At 40.1% G+C, this 10204-nt stretch overlaps 1 non-coding gene across 1 annotated transcript; it reads right to left on the reverse strand.

Moving 5' to 3' along the window:
• Nucleotides 1-416: 416 nt before the first annotated feature.
• Nucleotides 417-523, reverse strand: LOC141669375 (small nucleolar RNA R71). Its single transcript, XR_012553661.1, has one exon. It is a non-coding gene; the product is annotated as a small nucleolar RNA R71 (small nucleolar RNA).
• Nucleotides 524-10204: the final 9681 nt, after the last annotated feature.

Below are 10204 nucleotides of genomic sequence, written 5' to 3' on the forward strand. Positions count from 1 at the left end.
AAGTCGAGGAACCAATTTTAGTAGAAATGAGTGATCAAGCGGAAAATCCTAAGGCTTTGATGGACTATTCTCAGCCTAAGATCAATGACATTCAGTCAAGCATCATCAGGCCAGCCATCAGGGCTAACACTTTTGAGATCAAGTCAAGCACGATTCAGATGATACAGAACTCAGTTCAGTTTGGGGGTTCTCCTACTGAAGAACCCAACATGCACATCAGGGATTTCATCGAGATCTGCGACACATTCAAGTTCAATGATATGACTGAAGATGCTATCAAGCCGCGACTCTTCCCATTCTCTCTGAGGGACAAAGCTAAGTGCTGATTACATTCTCTACCAGCAGGGTCTATCACCATCTGGGAAGATCTTGCCCAAAAATTTCTCACTAAATTATTCCCTATGGCGAAGACTGCTGCAATCAGGAATGCTCTTACTGAGTTCGCTCAGGAAACTGGAGAATCTCTGTGTGAGGCTTGGGATCAATATAAGGAGATGCTAAGGAAGTTCCTACACCATGGCATGCCTGATTGGATGATTATTAACTGTTTATACAATGGATTGGGTGATAATTCTAGACCCATGCTCGATGCAGCATCAGGAGGAGCCTTGTAGGCTAAAAACTATGATGGAGCTTATGAACTTATTGAACTGATGGCTGCTAATGAGTACCAGAATCCTTCCCAAAGACTGACTCAGGGAAAAGTAGCAGGAATTCTGGAGTTGGATGCAGCAACTGCTATAGCTGGCCAACTTAAGGCTTTGACAATGAAGGTGGACACTTTGGCTAATCATGGGGTTAATCAAATCGCTAGTGTCTGTGAGCTTTGTGCTGGTGCCCATGAGACTGATCAAATCACAATTTCTAGTGAGTCAGCTCAGTTCGTGAGTAACTTTCAGCGTTCGCAGTAACCTGTGCCAGCCACTTATCATCCTAACAACCGCAATCATCCTAATTTCAGTTGGAGCAACGCTCAAAATGTGGTTTAACTGCCTTATCAGCAGTATCCAGCTAAGCAGTACAACCCCCCTGGTTTTCAGCAACCACAATATACAACGAGACAGTAACTTCAGCTGTAACTTGCTAATGAAAAATCTAAATTAGAGGAGTTAAAGCTAATGTGCAAGAGTCAAGCTATTTCTATCAAGACCTTGGAAAATCAAATTGGGCAAATTGCCAATGCCTTGCTAAATCATCAACCTAGTACTCTACCTAGTGACACTGAAGTGCCAGGAATGAAGGAAGCTAAGGAGCAGGTAAAGGCAATCACTTTGAGGTCTGGAAAGGTTGCGAATCCCGAACAAACTCAAGCATTGACTGAAGAAGCTGAGGTTGAGAAAGAAGTAGAGTAGCAGGAAGTAGAAGTGGAACCAAGGAAGACTACTGTTGAGCACACTCCTCCTGAGGATAATACAGGGGAGAAACAGATCTATCCTCCACCGCCTTTTCCTAAGCGGCTGCAGAAGAAAAAGCTGGACAAGAAATTTGAGAAGTTTCTGGAGGTGTTCAAGAAACTTCATATCAACATACCTTTCGATGAGGCTCTTGAGCAAATGCCTAGTTACGCTAAGTTTATGAAAGGTATTCTTTCTCAGAAAGTAAAGCTAGATGATTTAGAGACAGTCACTCTCACGGAGGAATAGTGTTGCGCTGCAACAGAAGTTGCCTCCGAAACTTAAAGATCCAGGAAGCTTCACTATTCTGTATACTATCGAAAAAGTGTCTTTTGACCGATGCTTATGTGACTTGGGAGCTAGCATCAATCTGATGCCTTTGTCAATCTTCAAGCAGTTAGACTTACCTGATCCAAAACTGACTTATATGACCTTGCAGTTGGCTGACCGTTCTATTACATATCCGTGAGGTATTATGGATGATGTCTTGGTAAAGGTTGATAAACTCATCATCCCTGCTGATTTCGTCATTCTTGACTTCGAGGAAGATAAGAAGATTCCTATAATCTTGGGAAGACCTTTCTTGGCGACTGGCCGAACCTTAATAGATGTGCAGAAGGGTGAGCTTACAATGCGAGTGCTGGATCAGGATGTAACTTTTAATGTATTCAATGCTATAAAATTTCCTACGGAAAATGAGGAGTGCTTAAAGATGAAGTTGGTTGATTCTGTGGTTACTTCAGAACTTGATCAATTATTAATGTCTGATGCCTTAGAAAAAGTCTTATTGGGAAATTCAGACAGTGAAGATGATGAAGGTGAAAAATAATTACAATATTTGAATGCTTCACTCTGGAAGAGGAAGATTGATATGTCTTTTAAATCTCTTGGAATGGAGAAATTGAACAAAGCTCCTAAACGCCTCAAGCCATCTATTGAGGAAGCTCCCACAATTGAGCTTAAGCCTCTACCTGAGCATTTAAGGTATGCGTTTTTAGGTGATGCATCTACTTTTCCTATTATTATTGCATCTGACCTTTTAGGTAGTGACGAGGAAAAGCTCCTAAGGCTTCTAAGAGAGTTCAAATCGGCAATTGGTTGGAATATAGTAGATATCAAGGGAATCAGCCCTTTTTATTGCATGCATAAAATTCTGCTAGAGGAAGGTAGCAAGCCTACGGTCGAGCAACAAAGAAGACTTAATCCGATCATAAAGGAAGTAGTGAAGAAAGAAATTCTTAAGTGGCTAGATGCAGGGATCATCTATCCTATTTCTGACAGTTCATGGGTAAGCCCAGTTCAATGTGTGCCAAAGAAAGGTGGAACTACTGTGGTAGCAAATGAGAAGAATGAGATTATTCCTACAAGAAAAGTCATGGGGTGGAGAGTTTGCATGGACTACAGGAAGTTGAACAAGGCCACTAGGAAGGATCATTTTCCTTTGTCTTTCATTGACCAGATGCTTGATAGATTGGCTGGTCATGAGTACTACTGTCTTCTTGATGGCTATTCGGGCTACAATCAGATTTGTATTTCTCGAGAAGATCAGGAGAAGACTGCCTTCACTTGTCCATTTGGTACTTTCGCCTTCAGACGAGTTTCGTTTGGTATATGTGGTGCACCAGCCATATTTCAGAGATGTATGATGGCCATTTTTTCTGATAATTGGCCAGAATATGGAGGTGTTCATGGATGACTTCTCTGTATTTGGCGATTCTTTTAATGAATGCTTGCAAAATCTTGGACACGTTCTCAAGAGGTGTGTTGAGACCAATTTGGTTCTCAATTGGGAGAAATGTCACTTTATGGTGCAACGGGGCATTATTCTTGGGCACAAGGTTTCTATTAAGGGTCTTGAGGTGGACAAAGCCAAGGTGGGGGTCATTGAAAATCTTCATCCACCTATTTATGTTAAGGGAATTCACAGTTTTCTTGGTCATGCGGGTTTCTATAGGTGTTTCATCAAAGACTTCTCTAAGATTTTGAAGCCATTATGCAGTTTTCTAGAGAAAGACGTCGCTTTCAAGTTTGATGACGAGTACCTTGCAGCTTTTGAAATATTGAAGAAGAGTTTAATCACGGCACCTGTCATAACTGCACCTGATTGGAATGAACCTTTTGAGATGATGTGCGATGCAAATGATTATGCAGTTGGAGCAGTTCTTGGGAAGAGGAAGAACAACGTGTTTCATGTGGTCTACTACACTATCAAGACCCTAAATGGTGCTCAACTGAATTACGCTACTACGGAGAAAGAACTTTTGGCTATTGTCTATGGTTTTGAGAAATTTCGATCTTATTTACTTGGGACTAAGGTGACAGTTTTTACTGATCACATGGTAATTCGTTATATTTTCTCAAAGAAGGACTCGAAGCCTAGATTGATTAGATGGGTTCTTTTGCTTCAAGAATTTGAACTAGAGATCAAGGACCAAAAGGGGATCAAAAATCAAGTCACTGATTATCTCTCGCGTTTAGAGAATCCTAATGCTACTTCATTGGATAAGACATTGATAAATGAGGCTTTTCCCGATGAGCAGCTGTTTGGAGAAGAACCGTGGTTTATAGACATTATGAACTACCTTCTGAGTAATATCATGCCTCCCGACTTATCTTATGCTCAAAGGAAGAAGTTTCTACATGAAGTGAAGTGGTATATGTGGGATGAACCCTTTCTTTTTTGACAAGGAGCTGACAAAATCATCAGGAGATGTATTTCTTACAGCGAAACGGGGGGGGGGGGGATCTTGCGAGATTACCACTCAACGGCTTATGGAGGACATTATGGTGGAGAAAAGACAGCAGCTCGTATTCTGCAAGCAGGTTTCTTTTGGCCAACCTTGTTTATAGATGCTTACCAGTTCGTTTTAAAATGTGATCGATGTTAGCGTGTGGGTAATATGTCTAAGAGGGATGAGATGCCTCTTAATATGCTTCTCGAGGTTGAGGTATTCGATGTTTGGGGAATTGACTTCATGGGGCCATTTATCATATCCTGTAACAATCAGTATATCTTTTTGGCAGTTGATTATGTGTCGAAATGGGTTGAAGTTAAGGCATTGCCAATGAACGATGAGAAAGTGGTGCTTAATTTTCTTCATAAGCAGATATTCACGAGATTTGGAACTCCAAGAGTCATAATCAGTGATGAGGGGTCGCATTTTTGTAATCGCAAGTTCACTACTATGATGCAAAGGTATAATGTGAATCATCGCATTGCTACGGCTTATCATCCTCAGAAGAATGGTCAAGCCGAGGTATCTAACAGAGAGATCAAGCGCATTTTAGAGAAAGTTGTGTGTCTATCGAGGAAGGATTGGTCTTTGAAGCTTGATGAAGCTGTTTAGGCTTATCGAACAGCATACAAGACTCCGCTAGGGTTGTCACCGTATCAGTTGGTTTATGGTAAGGGGTGTCATTTTCCGGTGGAGCTGGAGCATAAAGCGTATTGGGCTTTGAAGAAATTGAATTTAGATTTGGATGCAGCTGGAAAGAAGAGGATGCTTCAATTGAATGAGCTCGACGAATTTCGACTTCAAGCTTATGAGAACAACAAAATGTACAAGGAGAAAGTCAAAAGGTGGCACGATCGGGGTCTAGTGCTCAAATCATTTGTTCCGGGGCAACAAATTCTTTAATTCAACTCTCCTCTCCGTCTTTTTCCTGGAAAGTTGAAGTCAAGATGGTCAGGGCCGTTTATTGTCAAAACTGTGTTTCCACATGGAGCGGTGGAAATTTTTGAGAATTATCCGGGCCAAGCATTCAAGGTGAATGGTCAGAGGTTGAAGCATTACTATGGTGACACGGTAAACCGTGAGGTGGTTAGTGTCGTTCTATTATCCATTTGAGCTCAAGGTTCTACGTCGAGCTAGCGACATAAAAGAAGCGCTTCTTGGGAACCAACCCAAGTTTGTTGTACATTAGTAGGTAGAGTAAACAAGAAGAAAGGAGAAAAACACAAAAAATCAGAAAAAGAAAAAAATTCAGGACTAACTACAGAAGCCTGGCGCGGCCGCGTGCTAGCCCACGGCCGCACTGAAAACACAGAAACATGGCACGCCCGCGCTATTCCAACGCGCGACCACGCCGGTTTGGGGATGCACAGGGTACACACACTGTGCAAACTGGTGCTAAAGACACAGTCACTGCACCTTCACAAATTCAGTTTGATGTGACTCCAATAAATATGGAGTCACGGCCAAAATCTTTGGTAATAGAAGCACCTCAAACACCAAACTCACCCACAAACTCACTGGATGTGGATATGATAAACACATCAATTCCTGATTCCCCTTCTTTAACTTTGTTGGGGAAGCCAAAATCTAGTGCAAGTGAGCAACATCTTTTAGATGATTTGTTGGCTCACTTGCCCATTCTTTCAGGAACTGTTGAATCATTTTTGCCCAAAATATCTTCAATCAGCACAGAGTCCACAATAGTTTCCATTCCTAGTTCATTCATTTCTACTCTCTCGATGGATATTGCTCATCCATCGAGTAGTAATTGTATTCCAAGGATAAGCTTAACAGCAGTTATCCGTCGGATAGCAAAACCACTCACCCGATGGATATCACTCATCCGTCGAGTATCTTTGCACAGCTTCAAACTTCATTTATTTCAAGTGCAGAAGAATTAGTGGTTGTACAGTCACTATTAGGATTGAGAGAGAAGAGTGTTTTGACTGAGAGTCTGGGTTGCTCCCAGGAAAAAGAAGAGGAAATGAGTGAAATTATGTAATCCATTTCTTCAGGATTGGCAAAAGAAAGTGAGAGGAGTCCCACCTTAGAAGGTAAAGGTGAGGGTGTGAGGGTGGGGAGCCAGGGTGAGACCCTGATGCAACAAAAGAGAGAAAACGAGAGAAACGCAGGTACTGGAGCTATAAGGATGGATGCCATTGCTAGTGAGTCAATGAATGTCCAGGATGCAGACATGGAGGGACTATCTCAGCAACCTAAAGTTGTTATAGATTCCACCTCCCTTGATGCTGAGGCATTTACTCACCCTATTCCAGCTTATCAACTTCTAGCTGAACAGGGCAATGACAATGCAGAAAGGATGCTCAATCTGGTGTATACCATACAGTCTATGATAAGAGCTAAGGATGTCATCACAACTTTGCCCTCTACAGCTGGTGATATGGATTATGAGACTGGTGGCTCGGCTGATTTCTTTGGTGATGAAAGTGGGGATAGTGAAGATGAAACAATGGACATAGGGGGAGAAGTAGGTTCCAGTTCAAGATCAGGTATGCCACCATGGGCATTTTCAAAGCACTGTGATGAGCACTACTTCAAGACAACCCTGATCCAACTAATCAATCAGAAAAATACTATTCTTCAAGCCACTTCAAATGCCAGCACCAAGAAGCTCCTTCAGGAACATCTAGCATCTCTGCAACTTCAACAAATTCAAGGCTTCCAACATACTAGGGATGTAAATACCATCAATGGTGATATTGAGGAGATGAAGAAGGCCATTTCAGACAAGATGGATTCTAAGCTTCCAGAAGCTACAATGCTTGACATCAAGAGGTAATTAAGGAAAAATTATGATCTTGCAACCAAGATAGATGCCCTGGATACAAGAATGTCAGCCATGGAAGCATCTTTAACTTCCATTCATCTTCATCAAGCCCAACAGACAGATTTACTTCAAAAACTGGTGGCTGCTCAAACCCCCTCCTCTACTCAACTTGATGATAACAAAAAGGGGGAGAAAGGACCAAGTGAGGGGGACAAGCTTCAAATTCAAATCAGTAAAGTAATTGTGCCTTCAATTACTATCTCAAAGCCACCAGTTCCAGAAAGTATAGATCTGATAAATACAGCAGCAGCCAACATTAGGGCAGCTGAAATGAAGCAGTTGAAGCCAATCAACTGGGAGAAGATTGATGAGGATATACAAAAGAAGTTTGGACTAGTCAAGGAGCCAGTAAAGTCAGCCATCCATCACTCTCAAGTCAAGCAAATTTCTGTGAATGAGATGAGCATGAACTATCTGGAAAGGGGCAGTCATCCTACATCAAATCTCCAAAGGCTGAAATAATTCTGAAACCAAGGGTGAATTATCCAAAATTATCATTGAAGAACCCTTTGGATACTGTGTATGAGACACCTAAGCCTGATGAAAAGAAGCTTCTGTCAAGGTCAATTGCTTTCTACAAAGATCCAGCTGATTCAGCTTCCAAAAAGAGAATTGCTAAAATTTTCAGGAATGGGAAAGAAATTTGTGTGGTGGCTGGACATCCTTAATTTGCTCAAGCAAAAAGAGAAGAAAAGGCTAGATTGAAGTAGGAAAAGAAGCAAGCTGCTCTAGATTCTAAAAAGGCTAAACAAAAGAAAGAGCAAATTGCTATCTTGGCCAAGCTATATGCTGTAAATTAATCACAACAAATTCCTGCTCAGCCATCTGAAATCATTGAATCTCAAGATCCAAAGAAGCAAGTTGAACAACAGAAGAAGTCTCCAAGAATCAAGGAATTGGATAAAAGAACCAAAAGGAAATTGGACATTATTGATAAGGAATTGGAGAATCAGTTTCCCAAAGAATCCACTCTAACTACAACTCAAGCATCAAAACCCTCTGTGGTATTTGAAGGTATCAAGGTGGTGGATCCTTATAGGAACATTCATGGTGAACCTATTATGCCTAAGGATGAGCCAATAGAATGGGAGAACATATGAATTCCTGACTTCAATCTGCCAATCCTTAAAAAACCAAAGAGAACAAAGTCAAGAGTAGTCAAGAAAGTGAAGTTGTCACCTCTCAAATCCAAATCTCTAGTCAAAGCTCAATCCAAAGTCAACAAAGGAGATTATATGTACTTGTATGACATCAAGGAGTTTTCTGATCTAAACCTCTATCTAGATGAACTAGATGAAGTGAGAGGAATTGATGCATACAGAAACCTACCTGAAAGGTTAGTGTTCAAGTACAAGGGAGGAAAGGAGATTCAGTAGCCACTTCACAGGATCCTTCAAGAAAGCCAAGTTGTACTGATTAAGGTTTATTCATCTTTCAAGAAGAACTTTTGGTTCAATGTTACTGCAAGAAGATTGGTACTAAAGAAGATTGAAGAACTAAGGAGTGTTAGAGCTAAAGATGCACTCCCAAAGACTCTAATGATCCCTTACACAGGGAGAAGAGTGCATCTAAGGCCCTACTGGCTAATGGAGTTCATGGATGACAAAGGAGTGAGAAGATTTTTCAGATTAGAAGACCAATTGAGCATCTCTAGCAATGAGACTCTCTTGGAAATGCAAGAAAAGCTAAATCTCTCAGAATCTGATGAACTGGAATTCCACAGGCAGCTCCAAAATTAGATTGAAGAAAACAACAGAAAGCTTGGAAAGAGGTCCAGACCTTCAAGGAACTAGAAAAATCTGCTCAGGCTAGAGGAGCACCTTGAAAATGACTGTGAGCTAAACTTTGTACATTTTGTTAATTGAAGCACTTTACAGTTTTATCTATCTACTTTCAAAGTTGTATTTTTAGGGTGTTTTGTTATCATCAAATATCTCTTAATTTATTCCTACAATTCCAGTAGAAATAAATTGGGGGAGATTGTTGTGTATATGTTGTGTACTTGATGATTTCATAAACAAAACACCTCGGTAGATTTTACTTAGTGAAAATGTAACACTCGACGGATAAGGATTATAGTCCCAAAGGATAACTCATTTTAGTCCTGATGGATGATGACTTATTATCCATCGAGTGAGTAGTTTATGTAACAATAAGTCTGTAGCACATTTCTGCATACACATTATTTAGAATCTGTAGTAGTACTTAAGTCATGCTGACTTTAACTAGATATGCAGAATAGGTTGATTAATTGTACATAGATGATGTCTTGTAATTCTGCATAGATGAAATGAAGTCTAGTGCCTGATTGTTACCCGACGGATAAACAACAATAAATTCGACGGATGATCAACAACCCGACGGATGATCATTAACTCGACGGATGATCATAAACCCGACGGATAAAGAATTCAAATATCTGTTGACAGTGACAACACAGTCACATGCGTCGAGTGTATGCAAATGGAATGTGGCAGCCTATTCAACTGGGATTTCGAGAATAAAGAAGTATTGTTATTTCCATGCTATTATGAAGATATTCAAAGATGCTGGAATAGAGTAATGAAGTAGCATTGTATTAGACTTGATAGTTTTTGTTTTATTATTCTGCCTTATTACTTTGTAATCTTGGTGATATATAAACCAAGAAGCAGCAATAGAATAGTAACTAAGAAAATAAACAGAGATACTAGAAGAGAGAAACATTTGTAAGCTATATTCTTAGCATTTCTCTCATTCTTAGTTGTTATCATTTTGTAAGCAGCTGTGAGCTTTTTGCACACAGAGTTCTCTCATTATATATTATATATCTCTGGTGGAATCATTCAAACCCACCAGAAAGTTTTTAAAGACTCTTATTTTTAATTACTTGTGTTTTGATTCATTTCAAGTAACTATTCCGCATTCTGCTAATCAATTCACATATATATATATATATTTGAGTTAGAACATTTTTATTCAAGAAAAGTTTCAAGAATTCCATTCAACCCTTCTTCTATAATCCTTGTTACATTGTTAAGGGACTAACACTTTATTACTCCTTAGCTCTTTAATCTTTTTCAGAACCAATCTCCTTGCAGTCACATTGAACCCAAAGTTCTTTTTGAAAGATGCGTAGATCTTTATTAGTACAGATTGGCTTTCTTCTAGAATCCTGTGAAGAGGCCATGTGATTTCTTTCCCTGCCTTGTACTTAAATACCAATCTTTCAGGAAGATGTCTGTGAG

This window comes from Apium graveolens, chromosome 6 (genome assembly GCF_009905375.1).
Source record: "Apium graveolens cultivar Ventura chromosome 6, ASM990537v1, whole genome shotgun sequence".
Lineage (NCBI taxonomy): Eukaryota > Viridiplantae > Streptophyta > Magnoliopsida > Apiales > Apiaceae > Apium > Apium graveolens.